Source organism: Euphorbia lathyris, chromosome 4 (genome assembly GCF_963576675.1).
Source record: "Euphorbia lathyris chromosome 4, ddEupLath1.1, whole genome shotgun sequence".
Lineage (NCBI taxonomy): Eukaryota > Viridiplantae > Streptophyta > Magnoliopsida > Malpighiales > Euphorbiaceae > Euphorbia > Euphorbia lathyris.
The window spans coordinates 7242864-7262323 of record NC_088913.1 but is presented as its reverse complement, the minus strand read 5'-3'; positions in this window follow the sequence as shown (position 1 = coordinate 7262323).

Genomic DNA, 19460 nt, shown 5'->3' with positions numbered 1-19460 from the left:
TTATTATTAGATTTTTTATAATTTATTTTCTTGTTTAATTAAAGGGTTAAGGTGCAAAAATACCCGGATCAGGAGCAATTTTACCCTTAACGTCTAAAATGGTGCAATTTTACCCCTAACATTGGAAGCCAATAACAATTTTACCCCTAACGTTGATAAATTGGGTCAATTTCAGACACTTATAAAACACAGATATTTTTGTTCATTATTCTGCACCAATTGTATAATAATTCGTTCTAAAAAAGGATTTCATGTTTTTTATAATTTAATAATAGAATTTGAGATTAATATTTATAAATTCGGTGGATTTTTTTTATTTTTTTGTCTAATACGTATAAAAATACAGTATATTTTTTATTTTTTTTCACATCCCAACAAATGTTTGTGATTTGTTACTGATAAAATGGCACACGTATGAAATGTAGATAACAAGATTCATGATCGAGAAGACAGTTTGATGAATTATTTCTCAAATTGACTTAATTTGTTAACGTTAGGGGTAAAATTGCTCTTGGCTTCCAAAGTTAAGGGTAAAATTGCACCATTTTAGACGTTAGGGGTAAAATTGCTCATGGTCCAAAACGTTAGGGGTATTTTTGCACCTTAACCCTTAATTAAATGTAAAAATGGTAAATTTCAAATAAAACTCATGTGGTTTCACTAATTTTCAGATAAATGACTGTGATTTACTTTTTGTCAAAACGATGATTGAGGTTTCACACTTTTTGTAAAACAATGACTTTTTGGATTAATGCTATTAAAACCATCTTTAACAACCTGAAAATGAAAATTTTCAAGAATTAAAGTTGTTCAATGTCATATTTGCTATGGAACTACATTTTCGATTTTCGAAAATTATCTTTTTTAGAACTTTTTCTCTCTCATTAACTTTCTCTCTCTTTACCAAACATCATCTAAATAATCTCAAAATAAAAAAGTTGAAGAATTAAAGTTGTTTAGGATATTAATAGCTCTTAAAATATGTCATTTTTGAAGTCGTCAATGAGGATTTTAATAGTATCAATAGAAAAAGTCCTTATTTTGCTAAAGTTGAAAACCTCAGTCCTTACTTTAAAAAAAATAAATCACAGTCCTTTATCTGAAAAGTAGTGAAACTACATAAGTTTTATTTGAAATTTACCCTATAAAAAAACAGGAAAGAAAATAGAATTCATAAAGAAAAAAAATAAAAAATGTAAAATGTAAAAGAATGGTTAAAAGAACAATTAGAGAAAAGTAAATGAATTATAGAAAGTAACCGAAAAGAAATGAATTATAAGAGGTGGAGTAAAAGTTGAAAGGATTATATTTAGGTTTAATACATTATCAGCTCTCTAAACTTGTCCATAATAGTAGATTGACTCCTTCAACTTTGCAAGTGTCTCACCAGCTTCCTAAACTTGCTTATTTCGTATCACCAGCTCCCTAAACTTGTCCATAAAAATTGTTTAGCTTCCTAAACTTTGCAAGTGTCTCACTAACTCCCTAAACTTATTTATTCTGTAACAACTAAATATAAAAACCATAATACTAACTCGGATTAAGGTGCAAAAATACCCCTAACGTTGTGGGTGAAGAATAATTTTACGCCTAACGTCTAAAATGGTGCAATTTTACCCCTAAGTTGGAAGCCAAGATCAATTTTACCACTAACATTGATAAATTGGGTTAATTTGAGAAATAATTCATCAAACCGTATGCTCGGTCATGAATCTTCTTATTTACACTTCACACGTGCGTCATTTTATTAGTAACAAATCACAAACATATGTTGGGATGTGAAAAAAAAATAAAAAAAATATACTGACTTTTGTACGAATTGGACAAAAAAATTCAAAAAATTCACCAAATTTATAAATTTTCTCTTGGCTACTAATGTTAGGCATAAAATTGAAACATTTTAGACGTTAGGGATAAAATTACTCCTGACCCAAAACGTTATAGGTATTTTTGCACCTTAATCCGAGTTAGTATTATGGTTTTTGTATTTAGTTATACAGAATAAGCAAGTTTAGGGAGCTGGTGAGACACTTGGAAAGTTCAGGGAGCTAATAAATTTTTATAAACAAGTTCAAGGAGTTGGTGATACGAAATAAGCAAGTTCAGAGAGCTGGTGAGACACTTACAAAGTTCAGGGAGCCAATCTACTATGATGGACAAGTTCAGGGAGCTGGTGATGGACAGGTTTCAGGCCATCCATGACTTGACCACATCATCCGCTTCATTCCGATTAATCAAGTTGCAAATGTCTTAATCAAGCCGCTTGCAAGTGCTTAATTCATTATGCTTTGCTCTCGCCTTTTGGGTCGCTCTTGCTATCAGCTTGAGGGAGGGTGTTGGAGATAATTATTGTTAATTATCTCTTTACCTATCATCAAATACTAAAGGATAACTATTAGACTTGTTTACAGTTATTTAATAACTAGTGTTTATGTTTATCTATATGTATTGCCAATCCTAGTTAAACTCTAACTCATGTAATCCACTATATATATAAAGTTGTATGCTTAATCCTAATTGAGGAAAATTATTCTTAAACAATATATCTCTATTGTATATTCAACATCTCATGGAACCGATTGAACTAAAAGCTCGAACTGATAGTTAAGGCTCAATCATATATCTTATATTAATCTCTGACAATAGGATGGAAGAAATTTTGGAGGTCACATAATTTTTTTACAATAGAATCTTATATATATGTATATATTCTAAGAGGATAGATTCCAACCTACAACTTTCCATCTCTAAAATTAGAGATGTAACAATTGAATCTCAAAAAAATTTATATTATTGCTTTATGTATGAGGACTCAAATAATAATAGGAGAAAGGAAACCTAAGTGAAATACCGTAACAGTCGCCATTTTACCGTAAAATCCATCCTTATATAAATTTAAGGAATAAGGTATCAAAATATGTCTATGATTTTTAGGGAAGTAACAATTTAGATCCCACGTACAAAATAGCACCAATATAGGCTTAATGTTTAAAAAATAGTATCAATTTAAGCCTCGTTAACTTTTATCAATTGTACGTGGAGAGAGAAATCTTAACGGAGTAATATGAATGATGTGTCACATTCCATTATCGATGTCTAAATTGGTACTCTTTTTTAAAAGTTAAACCAATGTTAGTCCTATTTTGTATGTAGAGCACATGTTGATACTTTTCCAAAAACCTTAAGCCTATTTTGGTACCTTAGAAGGTACCAAAATAGACTTAAGGTTTTTGGAAAAGCATCAATATAGGTTCCACGTACAAAATAACATCAATATAGGCTTAATATTTAAAAAAAGAGTAGCAATTTAAACATCGATAAAGAAATTTGACACGTTATTCATATTACTTCAATAAATTTTGATTTCTCTCTCCATGTACAATTCAATAAACTTAATAAAATAATATAAATTTATTATAGAAACCTAAATTGATACTCTCCTTAAAACATTAAACCAATATTCATATTATTTTGTAACTTATCTTTAAATTTAATTTAATGAATGAAGAGTTAAAAATGAATAGATAGGAATAGAAGCATGTGATGAAGCTAAGCTAAGCTAAGCACATGTTTGAGTCTTAGACGACACCTCTATTTATTATGCCTATGTTTTAAGTACAAGTCTCCAACATTATTTTATAACATGACAACAACATGTATTTATTTATTTATTTGTTTTATAACATGAAAGCGTATTGCGCGTTGATCCTTACTTGGACGATTATCCAATCTCAACCTTTACCTTCTTTATAGGCTTTTAATCTCTTAAATCTAATTATTAATTTCCATTAATAACAATGCTTTGTTTTTGTCCATTACTATTCATGTTTTCCTCGAGAAATATTTAATATATACTTGATACTTAGATTAAGTTAAATGAAAGTTGTCATATGTTGACTTGACTTAAATCATTCTAAACAAAGAATGAAATATGGTGAAGTAATTTTATCCTAGCGTTTAGAATCGTTAAAATGTAATCTATATGAGTTGAACCGAAAAATTTAAATATTTCAATGAATTTAAAAATATTAATTTTTAATTTTATTATTAAATAAAAAAAAATACGAAATCCTTCCTTTAGAAATACGAAATCTTTTTTTTTTAAATCAACTTACGTGTAATTGGTGCAAAATAAAGAATAAAATATATGTGTTTTATAATAACATCTAAAATTGACACAACTTGCCAACATTGGGGTAAAATTATTGTTGACTGCCAATGTTAGAAGTAAAATTGCACAATTTTAAACGTTAAAGTTAAATTGTTCCTGCATGTAAACATTATGAGTTTTTTTACATAAAAAGAGTCTAATTTGTGTCTAAATATGTCTAAATAGTGTTATGGAACCATTTGAATTGAAAGCTCAAGCTATTATGCACATAAACTCTTCATGACATACGCTTCCCTGTTTCCAGAGATATGGGAAACGGAAACTCTCGGAAACTAATACAAATCGTTTCCGAAAACGTCTCTGTAATTACTCAAAATATGAAATGTGTCTCTCAATTTTTAAACAGTTTTCTCTGTCTATTTCCACTAAAAATTCTTAAAATTCAAATTTTCTATTCTAGAATTTCTATACAGTCTAAGATTATGAAAATTAAAACTTTTGTACCTTCAATTTAAAGAATCTACCTGATGCGGGCATCCTAACTGAGATCACTGATCACATGCGCTCTGGCGAATCCCCAGACATCAGACCCGCGGAGGTTATACCTAGGAGGGCGGATCCCCAAGACAAGCAAGCTGGGCGAATCTAGGAGTACCCAAGGAGGCGTACCAACATCTACCCTGGGCGGATCTCTAGGCTTACTTCCTCCCGAAGTAATTCACCAACAACCCCTGACAATCCGTACCTGTACTAATGTACTGTTTGTCGGGGCGTATCACCTATTTTACCCTTTTAGGGATAGCCTTATTGTAACCCTAATAGGGGTAATCTTTGTCTTTTGTTATCATTAAGGGGAAGTATTTAAACCCTCATTTTGTAAGAATGACGGCAACTTTTATCAATCAACTCTTTCTCTTTGAGAATTCAAGGTTTAATACCTTTTTATCTTGGGATTCACCCCTTCTAGTTTAGCTAGAGAAGAACATCTTTGTGGGTTTACGATTAAAACCTTCATTATCGCTTTCAATCTATATCAGTTGGTATCAGAGCCGATCGTTTCCTGACCCGAAACTTCTTTTGGCAATGGTTCAACCCCGACAACCGCAAGATTCCATGGAAACCAGTGACCGGAGGTATGAGGAGCTGAGGGAGCACCTCGCGGAGCAAATCGAAGCCAGCCATGAACAGCAGAGGCAGACCGATCAACGGTTCCTGGAGCTAACCACCTCCTTAGAAAACTTCAAGCTGGAGGTTCTGGCGCTAATCCGACCAACCGTGGGAAGATCGACCCAGAGAAAGGAAGGAGCCCTTGAACAACCGCTTCCACAAATGGATCCTAGGGATCCTGAGGTAAGAAGATCCAACTTTGTCATTGTGCATAATGCTGATAATGATAGTGATGACTTTGAGGGTATCGGAAATGATGATACCGTTAGAACTATGAGGGATGTTGGGCCTGTTGACAACCGACGTGTGGAGGTTGCTAGGGGATACCCAAGTCTAGGGAACTTTGATAGAGATGATGCCTTTAAGCTAAAAATAGACTTACCGTCTTTTGGAGGCGAACTGGATATAGAGGGGTTCTTAGACTGGTTATCGGAAGTTGAACGTTTCTTTGAGTATGCTGGGATTCCTGATGAGAGGAAAGTAAGGCTGGTGGCGTATCGCCTGAAGGGTGGCGCATCAGTTTGGTGGGATCAGATGAGGGAAGAAAGAAGAAGAGGGGGCAGAGATCCGATTCGATCTTGGCTATGGATGAAGGCGATGTTGAGGGAGCGGTTCTTACCGCCGGATTATGAGCAGTATATTTACAGCTCCTACAGGGGATGCTCTCAAGGGACCCGAAGTGTCCATGAGTATACTTCTGAGTTCTTAAGGCTTTCGGCGAGAGCCAACTTGTCCGAAACTGAAAGCCAAAAGACCTCTAGGTATCTAGAAGGGTTGAGATACAACATCCAGGATCGTATTGGCACACAGATGGTGGTTCGAGTACAAGATGCTAGGAATTTAGCCCTCAAGGCTGAATCCCAACTGACCGGGAGATCCAGGAGATCCGCCACTACTGAGTATACGCCTGGAGGAAGAGATAACATGAGGTCTTATGACAAAGGCAAGCAGGTGGCGAGTGCCAGTGGGGCCAAGGTTAACAGTGTGGGAAGGGGATCTGTTGGAGATACTAGGCCATACAAGGAAGCACATATACCACCTAAGAGTAACAATCCGTATGCGAAGCCAGCACCTTTCAAATGTTTTCGGTGCAATGAGCCAGGCCATAGATCCAACGAATGTCCTAGGAGGAAGAGCGCCAACATGGTGGAGAGATATGAGGATGACTATGACGAAGGGGATGAAGTATTTTGCGAACCCTTAGGAGAAGATGATGATGAGGCGGATGAAGAGAGATACGCCATTCATGTGGTCCGGCGTTTGTTAGTCTCCAGCCGGGTAGAGGGAGATCAGAGGCACCGCCTATTCAGGACCCGCTGTCTTGTGAAAGGTGGGCGAAGCAATGTGATAATAGATAGTGGGAGCCAAGAGAACATTGTGAGCAGCAGCACCGTTCAGAAGTTCGGGTTGTTGGCGGAGGCGCATCCCGACCCTTATAGAGTGGGATGGATCAAAAACGTGGGTGAGCTTAGGGTGACCCAGAGATGCAGGGTACCTATTGTGATTGGTGATTACAGTGATGAGGTCTGTTGTGATGTGGTCGATATGGATGCCTGCCACCTATTGTTGGGCCGACCCTGGTAGTTTGATAACGATGCCATCCATGCAGGAAGAGAGAACACTTACAGATTTGTGAAGAATGGGGTGAAGTCCGTCCTTACGCCAATGATGAGAGAGCCAAAGGCCGACGAGAAATCTACTTTGGTAGTCTGTCCTACACACAGATCGTTTGTCAGCGAATGTGAAGAGAGCCAAATGGTGTATGTGGTAATGGTTAAGGCGAATCACGAATCCGCCCAAAGGGACGAAAGGGAGATGCCGAATGAAGTGACCCGCCTACTTGGCGAATATCAGGATCTGTTCCCTAACGAACTGCCAAGTGGGTTACCACCTTTGAGGGACATCCAACATCATATCGATCTTGTGCCTGGGGCTAGTTTACCAAGCCTCCCACACTATCGAATGAGCCCAAAGGAGAATGACATCATGAGACAGAAAGTGGAGGAACTCATCGAGATGGGATACGTTAGGGAGAGTATGAGTCCTTGCGCCGTTCCAGCTTTACTCACACCGAAGAAGGATGGGTCTTGGCAGATGTGTGTTGACAGTAGAGCTATTAACAAGATCACCATCAAGTACAAGTTCCCGATTCCAAGGTTGGATGACATGTTGGACCAACTTAGCGGATCTCGAGTCTTCTCCAAGATTGATCTCAGGAGTGGTTATCATCAGATACGAATCCGATCTGGGGATGAGTGGAAGACCGCCTTCAAGACGAGAGATGGATTGTATGAATGGTTAGTTATGCCATTTGGGATGACCAACGCCCCTAGTACTTTTATGAGGTTGATGAATCAGGTGCTTCGCCCCGTGATTGGAAAATTTGTAGTTGTGTATTTTGATGACATCCTGATTCATAGCGAGACCTTGGTAGAGCATGTGGAGCACTTACGGATAGTGTTTGACCTATTAAGGAAACACCAGCTATATGCCAACACTAAGAAGTGTGATTTCATCATGGAAAGTCTGGTTTTCCTCGGGTTCGTGGTTAGTGGCGATGGGGTCCAAGTTGATGGGGAGAAGGTAAGAGCCATCCGAGAATGGCCCACTTCGAGGAACGTGGGGGATATCAGGAGTTTTCATGGGCTAGCAACGTTTTATCGCCGATTCATTAAGAACTTCAGTTCCATAGTGGCCCCATTGACGGAATGTTTGAAGAAGGGAAGGGGGTTCGAGTGGGCGGACGCCCAAGAAGAGAGCTTCGCCCTGATCAAGGAAAAGCTGAGTACAACGCCAGTGCTGGCGTATCCCAATTTTGATAAGCTGTTCGAAGTCGAGTGTGATGCCAGTGGAGTTGGGATTGGTGGTGTCTTGATGCAAGAAAAGGGGCCCATTGCATACTTCAGTGAGAAGCTCTGTGAGGCACGGCAAAAGTGGGCAACTTATGATCAAGAGTTTTATGATGTAGTGAGGGCGTTGAAAGTATGGGAGCATTACTTGGTGGGAAAAGAATTCATCCTCTACACTGACCATTAAGCTCTCAAATACCTGGGAAGTCAGAAACAACTTCGAAGCTCCATGCATGCCCGGTGGTCTGCCTTCATAGATAAGTTCCCCTATAAGCTTATCCATAAGGCTGGAAAACAGAACAAGGTGGCGGACGCCTTGAGTCGAAGGGTGTCACTAATCAAGACAGTAAACCTGGAGACCGATTGTTTTGAACACATCCGAGGAGAATACTTGGCGGATCCTGATTTTGGTAGTATCTGGGAAAAATGTAAGAACCAGCATGGAGATGGAGCGTATCACCTGATGGATGAGTATCTCATGAGGGGCAACCAACTTTGCCTCCCTTGCACTTCCATTCGCGAGAAGGTTGTTCGGGATCTACATGGCGGATCCCTGGGAGGGCATTTTGGGCGAGATAAGACATATGAAGCAGTGAGTTCCCACTATTTCTGGCCTAAGATGAGGAGAGATGTTGCCAACTTAGTAGAACGATGCTATGTTTGCCAGACCGCTAAAGGACGCACCACAAATGCGGGCTTGCAGTTACCTTTGCCTGTGCCAGAGACCATATGGGAGGATCTGTCCATGGCCTTTGTCCTAGGATTACCCAAAACTCAGAGGGGTATGGATTCCATTTTTGTCGTGGTTGATCGGTTTTCAAAGATGGCTCACTTCATACCATGTCGCAAGACTAATGATGCCTCAGCGACTGCTAAGTTGTTCTTCAAAGAGATTGTCAGGCTACATGGCGTACTGATGCGCCCTCACCTAAGTTGGGATGAAGACTCACTAAGGGATAAGTGTACCCCATCGTTATCAAGTAATAAATTTCTGGTTAAGTCCAGGTTATCGTCCACAGGATTTATTTCTGCAAGTATCGAGCTACTTGGTTTCAGGAGTTATCTAGGCTTAGGGGGTTTTGAGTTTGTTTGATTAAGTTAATCTACTCCTAGGTTGAATTATACTAATCCTAACTAAGTTATCTGATTCTAACTAAGTTATTCTATGCCTAATTAAGCTACTCTACCCCTAATTAAGTTAAACTACTCCTAATTGATCTTTCACTAGATGCAATTACCCGAAGGAACATGGTATGAACGATAATAATAAAGATAGATTGTTAGGTCTATTGAGTAAAAACCTAATCTGAGTCACTTGTATTCAAGGCGATTAACCCTACTTACCCTCCTGAGGTTCCTAGCGCGTGATTCCCTAAGGCCGAAACTAGGTCTAAGGCTCAGTAAATTGGCGTTTAATCAACTAAGAGGTTGTCAATCTCCTAGGCTCTGACTAGGTCAGATTCAGCTCGCAATATGTGCCTACTAGATTTTGGGGCTTTTGAATGAGTTAAACCAATTGAATAAAGCGTAAGACAGAGATTAGACAAATAATCATTGAACAAAATAAGAGCTAAATTATTATTAAAGGCAAAGAACAATGTCACAAGATACAATAAGCTAGGTTCGACAACTCTATCAAAGAGTACAAACAAGGAAAGATAAAAGGAGATACAAAAATCCCTTTCAGGGAACCTGTTTACTCTGCAGCCGGCGACCTAATCTTAAGGACGAACCTTGATAATTCCTCGAGAAAAGCTTTGAAGGAGCTTCAATGGAGGTTTGAAGGATATGGAGGAGATGGAGAGGAATTACAAGGGGAAAGCTAAAGTAATTTACAAATAAATGAAAGATACTAATTTACATTGGAAAAACTCTATTTATAGGCGTGGCTCGGCCCTCTTTTTGACCTATTTTCGTGTCCTTATGCAGGTAGGAAGTCGTGGGGTCCGTCGTGGCATCGTGGGGGCGGAATTGGTCTTTTTGACCAATTCCCGCAAGTCTGCTCGCCGAGCAGGGCGAGCTGCTCGCGACGAGCAGCGCCCTGCTCGGCGAGCAGGCGCTGCTCGCGGCGAGCAGCGCCCTGCTCGGCGAGCAGGCCTCTGGAGGCCTACTCGGCGAGCAGGCATCCTACTCGCCCGAGCAGGCCTCTGGTGGCCTGCTCGGCGAGCAGGCATCCTGCTCGCCCGAGCAGGCCTCTGGTGGCCTCCTCGGCGAGCATGCCTCCAGGGGCCTGCTCGGCGAGCAGGCATGGTCTACGGAGGCCCGCTCGTCGAGCATTCTTGCCCGGTATGCTCCCGAGTGCTTGCCGACTGCCGTCGATGCCTTTTTCGTCCGAACTTATACCTGCGCATGTACAGAAACTCCAGATAACATTAGTCCAAAGGCTAAATTGACCCGCCAATCGCTTATTTTGAGCAAACGCTTCGTTTGGTGCGACTTTTGACGGACCAATTAGCTTCAAAAGATAACGGAACTATACTATGCATGCTATTTTGGCCGTAATTGCCTAAATTGGTCATAAAACGAGCCTAAACAACGAAAAATTAATAAAACGTTTCAAATTCCTAACTAACTCACACAAAAGCATTTAAATGCGAGAAATGCTCGCTTATTAACTAAATAATGCTAAAACCTGTCCTAAAACCGTACCCAAAGATAGGGGTTTTTGACCCCTATCAAACCTCCTCGCACTTAAAACTTTACTTGTCCCCAAGTAAACTAAAAAACTAAATTCACAATCACAAGCAAGCTAGAAAACCTCCTGGTTTGACTAGGTGCTTGACACAATTTCGAGCATCTGTAATTACATGCATTCGGAAATACAAAGTAGAGACACGATATCCAAAAGCCGCATTTCAATTATCATAGGTCATAGTTTTAAGCAAAAGGATACATGTTCAATTAAACGAGCTTGAGGGGATCGCTAAGTAAAACACCTCACCATAGGTAGTTCACTCAATTCACACAATTTTGGTGGCTAAAGTGTTTACTCTCGGCTTATGTTCTTGCTTAGGATTACGTTGATTTTGCACGTTCATCCAAGTTCCTCTACTATGCTATATGACTCCGATGATATCAAAAACAGCCTCGAATTTGGGTTGTAATGTGGTTAGAGGGTTAAAGGTACAACAAGGGTTAATAGTTCTAGCGCTAGAAAAACAAAGTTCAAATGGCTTTAGCAAATATGAAGTGACTGAGCTTTTTATAAAAAAAAATTTCTTTTTCTTTGAGACGTTTTGATTTTAAGAACTGGGGAACGAAGTTCTCCCCTTTTTGTTCGTCTCTTTTTTTTTTTTTTTCTGTTTTTCTTTTCCTTTTGGATAGTAATGCTCATTCACTTCTTAGCCTTTTGGCTTGCTACTTTGATGCCATAAACAAAGATAAAGCGCTAGAAACGACAAAGACTCGATGTGAGCTTTGCAAAAACTTTGGGTTAAGTAACAAACCAAGTGATGGCTTGCAAAAATTGGGTTAGACGAAAGAAAAATCTATAAACTACAAAAATATAGGCTCAAAGGGGCTTCCTAGAGTGGATGAAAAAGAGAAAATAAGGTAAAGAAAATGGTTAATTCTAATGAGGCTGATTCATCGTTTATCATCTCAAATCATTGCATGTAGGTTCAACACAGTATTGGGTGCAAAATCTGTAATCATTCCACAAGTCAAAGCATTCACACAAAAATGTCAAGAAAAAGAGCTTTTTGATGTTCGCTTTTAGGCTCAAATTCAACTCACAATTCTTTGGGTTTCAATTTTGTGTTTACTAGTTTTCCCCAAACTCAAGTTCAACATCACATGCCTTCAATTCTTAAGTTATCTACCTAAGTAATGATTTAAGCATTTCTTCAAAAGTAGGGTCTAAATGCAAACTTTAGCTCATGCTCTTACAGATACAAGGATTGTGTCCTACACCTAAACTAGTTGTCATGAAATATTAGATTCGGTTCTCAGTCCTCGAGGATAAATAACGAAGTTTAGATTCGAAGGAGGTTCACGGTTTTAGGTCCTAAACATGCAAAAACATAAATAAAACCCGAAAACGCTAAACCAAACTAGACACGACGCAACAAAAATTAAAAAATTTATACAATTTTTGTAAGTTTGTCTACCCCTCCTCCTCACACTAAAAATATGCAATAAGTTCCAACATTGCATCACAAATCATAAAGTACGAGTGTAAAAAGTTAGGGTGGAGAAGACAACTTACTGATCGGCCTCCCATTCTGTGCTTGTCTGCAGGCGCAGAACTTGTACGTCCGAATCGTCTTTGCCAAGATAAAGCTTTAGGCGGTGCCCATTTACCTTTTGGGTGGCCCCATCCCTTCCTTTGATTTCAACCATTCCGGAGGGGTGTGCGTTGATGACCGAGAATGGCCCGTGCCATCTACTTTTGAGTTTGCTCGGGAAGAATCTCAATCGGGAGTTGTATAGTAGTACTTGATCACATATTTCAAAGGTTTTCTTTGGTACTTTCCTATCATGCACCCTCTTGGTTCGTTCTTTGTATAGCTTGGCATTTTTGTAGGAATTGTACCGGAGCTCATCCAGCTTGTGCAGCTGAGTAGCCGTAGTTCACCTGAAAGTTTTGGGTCAAAATTCAAATATTTCAGCGCCCAATAAGCCTTATGCTCTAGTTCAACCGGTAAGTGACAAGATTTTCCGAAAACTAAACGATAGGGGGACATTCCTATTGGAGTCTTGAAAGCTGTCCGATATGCCCAAAGAGCATCATCCAGCTTAAGGCTCCAGTCTTTTCTAGCATTCCCTACTGTCTTTTCAAGAATACGTTTCAACTCTCTATTTGACACCTCTACCTGGCCACTCGTTTGAGGGTGGTAGGGTGTTGCAACCCTATGAGCTACGCCATACTTTTGGAGCAACATGTCAAATTGCCTATTGCAAAAATGGGATCCCCCATCACTGATGATGGTCCGGGGGGTCCCGAATCTAGTAAAAATATTCTTTCTCAGAAATCTCATCACTGCTCGAGCATCATTTGTGGGTAGAGCTTCTGCTTCTACCCATTTGGAAACATAGTCAACCGCCACAAGAATGTATTGGTTGTTGTGTGACATGGGGAAGGGTCCCATGAAATCTATGCCCCAAACATCAAATAGCTCACACACGAGTATACCTTGTTGAAGCATCTCATTTCTCCTAGAGATATTTCCCACTCTCTGACATGCATCACAGTATTTAATATAGCTATTAACATCTTTATGCATTTGTGGCCACCAAAACCCACTTTGGAGGATTTTTGCCACTGTCCTATCTGGCCCGAAGTGGCCACCTAGTTCCCTAGAATGACACATATTAATCACTGAATCTACCTCCTCTTCAGGTATACATCTCCTAATTATGCCATCAGTGCAGAATCAAAACAGATATGGTTCTTCCCAAAAATATTGCTTGTTTTCAAACATAAACTTACGTTTTTTGCTTGCATCTAAATCAGGGGGAAGAATGTTACCGACTTTGTAGTTCGCGATGTCTGCAAACCAGGGGACAGATCGTACCGAATACAATGTTTTGTCCGGGAATACCTCCTTGATTGCCTCATGTTCTAAGGCTTGTTGATCTGACTCTAACCTGGATAGATGGTCTGCTATTACGTTTTCCACCCCTTTCTTGTCTCTGATCTCGATGTCAAATTCTTGGAGTAGTAAGATCCAACGGATCAGCCTAGGTTTTGCATCCTGCTTGCTCATCAGATATCTCAAGGCTGCATGGTCAGTAAAAACAATTACCTTAGACAGCACCAAATAAGATCTAAATTTGTCAAAGGCAAAAACTACGGCTAGTAATTCCTTTTCAGTTATTGAATAATTCTGCTGAGCATCATTTAAGGTTTTTCTAGCATAAAAGATTGGGCGAAAAAGTTTATCTACCCTCTGCCCAAGACAGGCTCCTACAGCCAGATCACTGGCATCGCACATTAGCTCAAAAGGAAGGGACCAATCCGGACTTACCATAATAGGTGCTTCAATTAATTTCTTTTTCAATAAATTAAATGCAGACATACATTCTTCATTGAAATTAAAAGCAGCATCTTTCAGTAATAATTGAGTGAGGGGTTTAGTGATTTTTGAAAAGTCTTTTATGAACCGTCTATAAAACCCCGCATGTCCTAAAAAGCTCCTAACCAATTTTACACTGGTAGGAGGTGGCAGTTTTTCAATTACCTCAATTTTTGCCGGATCGACCTCGGTCCCCTTTCCTGACACCTTGTGTCCTAATAGTATACAATTTTGGACCATAAACTGGCACTTTTCCCAATTGAGTGCCAAGTTTTTATCTTCACAGCGTTCTAAGACTCGGTCCAAGTTTTCAAGACATTGGTCGAAAGTAGGTCCTACAGCATTAAAATCATCCATGAAAATTTCTAGGAACTCCTCGACCATGTCAGAAAACATAGCCATCATACAACGTTAGAATGTGGCAGGGGCATTACATAATCCGAAAGGCATCCGCCTATATGCGAAAGTCCCATAGGGACAAGCGAATGTGGTTTTCTCTTGGTCCAAAGGGTCCACAGGAATTTGCATATAGCCGGATAGCCCATCTAAAGTACAGAAAAATTCGTGCCCTGCCAACCGTTCCAACATTTGATCGATAAATGGTAAAGGGAAGTGGTCTTTACGGGTGGCCTCATTTAATTTCCTATAATCTATGCATACACGCCAACCCGTAACCTTTCTAGTTGGGATTAATTCCCCTTTTTCATTTTCCATTACCGTTGTTCCCCCTTTTTTGGGCACGCATTGAACCGGGCTTACCCATTGGCTATCAGAAATCGGAAAGATGATACCTGCGTCGAGGAGTTTTATAACCTCGGCTTTTACCACCTCTTTCATGTTAGGGTTGAGCCGTCGTTGAGGTTGGGCGGATGGCTTGATCTCTTCCTCAAGGAAAATCCTATGCGTGCAGATTTTGGGGTCGATGCCTTTGATGTCGTGGATTGACCATCCAAAGGCCCCTTTATGTTGCATCAGCACCTCCACCAATTTTTCTTCCTGTTCAACTGTCAACAAAGAAGAAATAATAACGGGTAAATCTGTGGGAGGTTGAAGAAAAACATATTTCAGATTGTTGGGCAAGGGCTTAAACTCCAATTCTGGAGGTTCCTCTAACGAGGTTTTGGGTTTGGGTTTGATCTCGCGATCAAGATCCTCCTTTCTACCCTTGACCCAATAACATTTTTCAGGTGGGAGATCTTCAAATGGTTCATTCGAGTTCTCACATTCCTCACCACCTAGACCGAGTTCTAAAGAGGTATTTCTCATGTTAAGGTCAACTTCCTCAATACATTCATCTATTAGCGCATCTACAAAGTTACAACTTTTGGAGCGTTCTTGAGGAAATTTCATAGACTCATAAACGTTAAATGTTACCTCTTCGTCCTGCACCCTTAGGACTAATTTACCTCCATGGACGTCTATCAGTGTCCTACCGGTTGCAAGGAACGGTCTCCCAAGAAGAATGGGGACGGAGTCATCTTCTTCCATGTCGAGGACCACAAAATCGACCGGGAAGATCAGTTTGTCCACTTTCACCAATACATCTTCAACTATGCCTCTAGGCCGTGCGATCGACCTATCCGCTAGCTGCAGTGTCATGTTTGTTGGTTTAGGCTCTCCGAGTCCCAATTTCCTGAAAATTGATAAAGGCATAAGATTAATACTTGCTCCTAAATCGCATAATGCCCTATCTATATGCATGTTGCCTATCCTACACGGGATGGTAAAGCTCCCTTGATCTTTAAGCTTGGGGGGTAATTTATGGGTGATTATGGCCGAGCATTGTTCTGTTAAAGCCACTATCTCATTTTCCCCAAACTTTTTCTTTTTCGACAACATGTCTTTAAGAAATTTTGCATAGTTCGGCATTTCCTCTAGTGCTTCCATTAATGGAATATTGATTTCTAATCTACTAAGGATTTCCGAAAACCGAGCAAATTTCTTATCTAAGTTGGCCTTTTTCTGTTTCTGAGGAAATGGCAGTTTTGGTGCATAAGGCCTAAGTACTTTTTCTACAGCTACTTCAGGAGCTGGAGTTTCAGATGTGGGACCGTGGTTGCTTACAACTTCCGGTTCCCTACTTACCTGAGGTGACGGATGTGTTTGCGATGGAGGTGCCACGAGTGTGTCCATTTCCTTGCCGCTCCTTAGGGCGATGGCTTGAATTGCCTCCTCTTGTAAGAGGAATGCCTCTTGGCATTCCCTTTCTTCTTGTCTGATTGCGGCAAGCTGGTTACTCAGGGTCCTGCATGCCTCCTCGTTGGCTGCCAGTCGGACGGATATCTCTCTTAAGAGGGTCATTATTCCTTCTGAGCACTCTGTTTGCCTGCCATAAAAATCAGAGTTAGAATGGGGACATAGAAGGGTATCCACGGGTGCCATGTAGGGCGCCGGTGGATATCGTGTATGCTCCTGATCGTAATAGTTGTAAGTTGGGGGTTCAGAATTATACCTTTGATGATTACCCAAGTAACTTACATTCTCACCTCTAGGTACGTAATAGTTGACGTGGCATACCTTACTGGGGTGATTCTGGCCACATCTCTCGCAAAATTGTGTCATTGGTTGGTTATTACGGCTGTATGAAGCCACACGGAAATCCATTTTTGTGTTAAGATCGTTCATGGACGGATTCGAAGCTCTGTTGTCCATAATTGCTGGAAGAACGATTTTATAAGTACAAGTAATGTTATAGAATTTAAGTAATAGTATATCAACAAGTATTTGTGTATACAAGTATAAGTTATAGGCAAGTATATGCTATAGGCAAGTATGAATGATATAAACAAAGATATATTCACAAAGAATGCCTAAACTAACAAATCGACCTTTGGTTCGATATTGCAGAAGAAATAAATCCCCGGCAACGGCACCAAAAACTTGATGCGCCCTCACCTAAGTTGGGATGAAGACTCACTAAGGGATAAGTGTACCCCGTCGTTATCAAGTAATAAATTTCTGGTTAAGTCCAGGTTATCGTCCACAGGATTTATTTCTGCAAGTATCGAGCTACTTGGTTTCAGGAGTTATCTAGGCTTAGGGGGTTTTGAGTTTGTTTGATTAAGTTAATCTACTCCTAGGTTGAATTACACTAATCCTAACTAAGTTATCTGATTCTAACTAAGTTATTCTATGCCTAATTAAGCTACTCTACCCCTAATTAAGTTAAACTACTCCTAATTGATCTTTCACTAGATGCAATTACCCGAAGGAACATGGTATGAACGATAATAATGAAGATAGATTGTTAGGTCTATTGAGTAAAAACCTAATATGAGTCACTTGTATTCAAGGCGATTAACCCTACTTACCCTCCTGAGGTTCCTAGCGCGTGATTCCCTAAGGCCGAAACTAGGTCTAAGGCTCAGTAAATTGGCGCTTAATCAACTAAGAGGTTGTCAATCTCCTAGGCTCTGACTAGGTCAGATTCAGCTCGCAATATGTGCCTACTAGATTTTGGGGCTTTTGAATGAGTTAAACCAATTGAATAAAGCGTAAGACAAAGATTAGACAAATAATCATTGAACAAAATAAGAGCTAAATTATTATTAAAGGCGAAGAACAATGTCACAAGATACAATAAGCTAGGTTCGGCAACTGTATCAAAGAGTACAAACAAGGAAAGATAAAAGGAGATACAAAAATCCCTTTCAGGGAACCTGTTTACTCTGCAGCCGGCGACCTAATCTTAAGGACGAACCTTGATAATTCCTCGAGAAAAGCTTTGAAGGAGCTTCAATGGAGGTTTGAAGGATATGGAGGAGATGGAGAGGAATTACAAGGGGAAAGCTAAAGTAATTTACAAATAAATGAAAGATACTAATTTACAACTCTATTTATAAGCGTGGCTCGGCCCTCTTTTTGACCTATTTTCGTGTCCTTATGCAGGTAGGAAGTCGTGGGGTCCGTCGTGGCATCGTGGGGGCGGAATTGGTCTTTTTGACCAATTCCCGCAAGTCTGCTCGCCGAGCAGGGCGAGCTGCTCGGCGAGCAGGCGCTGCTCGCGGCGAGGAGTGCCCTGCTAGGCGAGCAGGCCTCTGGCGGCCTGCTCGGCAAGCAGGCATCTTGCTCGCCCGAGCAGGCATGGCCTACGGAGGCCCGCTCGTCGAGCATTCTTGCCCGGTATGCTCCCGCGTGCTTGTCGACTGCCGTCGATGCCTTTTTCGTCCGAACTTATACCTGCGCATGTACAGAAACTCCAGATAACATTAGTCCAAAGGCTAAATTGACCTGCCAATCGCTTATTTTGAGCAAACGCTTCGTTTGGTGCGACTTTTGACGGACCAATTAGCTTCAAAAGGTAACAGAACTATACTATGCATGCTATTTTGGCCGTAATTGCCTAAATTGGTCATAAAACGAGCCTAAACAACGAAAAATTAATAAAACGTTTCCAATTCCTAACTAACTCACACAAAAGCATTTAAATGCGAGAAATGCTCGCTTATTAACTAAATAATGCTAAAACCCGTCCTAAAACCGTACCCAAAGATAGGGGTTTTTGACCCCTATCACGTACCTAAGAGCATCGTCTCGGATCGTGATACGAAGTTCCTCAGTCACTTCTGGCGAACATTGTGGGCTTTGTTCGATATGTCTCTGAAGTTTAGTACCACCGCCCACCCTCAAACAGACGGACAGACCGAAGTGGTCAATAGAACCTTGGGAAACTTACTGCACAGCAAGTGTAAGGATAAGCCCCGGATGTGGGATGTGGTTCTAGCCCAAGCTGAGTTCGCCTACAACGGCTCTGTACATTCGGGAACCGGGAGATCTCCATTTGAGGTGGTATACACAAAGACCCCGAATCACGTCCTTGATATAACCCATCTTCCTAGAGGAAACGTGACTTCCAACCAGCTGGCCAAGGATTATGTACAGATGCACCAAGAGGTGAGAGAGACTCTTGAGGAGAGAAGTCAGAAATTAAAGGCTAAGGCGGATGAGCACCGCAGGGACCTACAGTTTGAAGTCGGGGATGAGGTTATGGTATATTTGGGCAAAGAGAGACTCGCCAACGCCGCAAGTAGCAAACTTCGGCCTAGGAAATACGGGCCATATAAGATCACAAAGAAGGTCAATGTCAATGCCTATCATATAGCATTGCCGAACTGGCTTGGTAAAATCTCACCAGCATTCAACATCCGTGACCTTAGCCCATGGAAGCCGGATGGTCCTTTGGAGTTCAAACAGGGCGAATCGGTGCCGAGTTCTTTTAAAGAAGGAGAGAATGATGCGGACATCCTAACTGAGATCACTGATCACAGGCGCTCTGGCGAATCCCCAGACATCAGACCCGCGGAGGTTATACCTAGG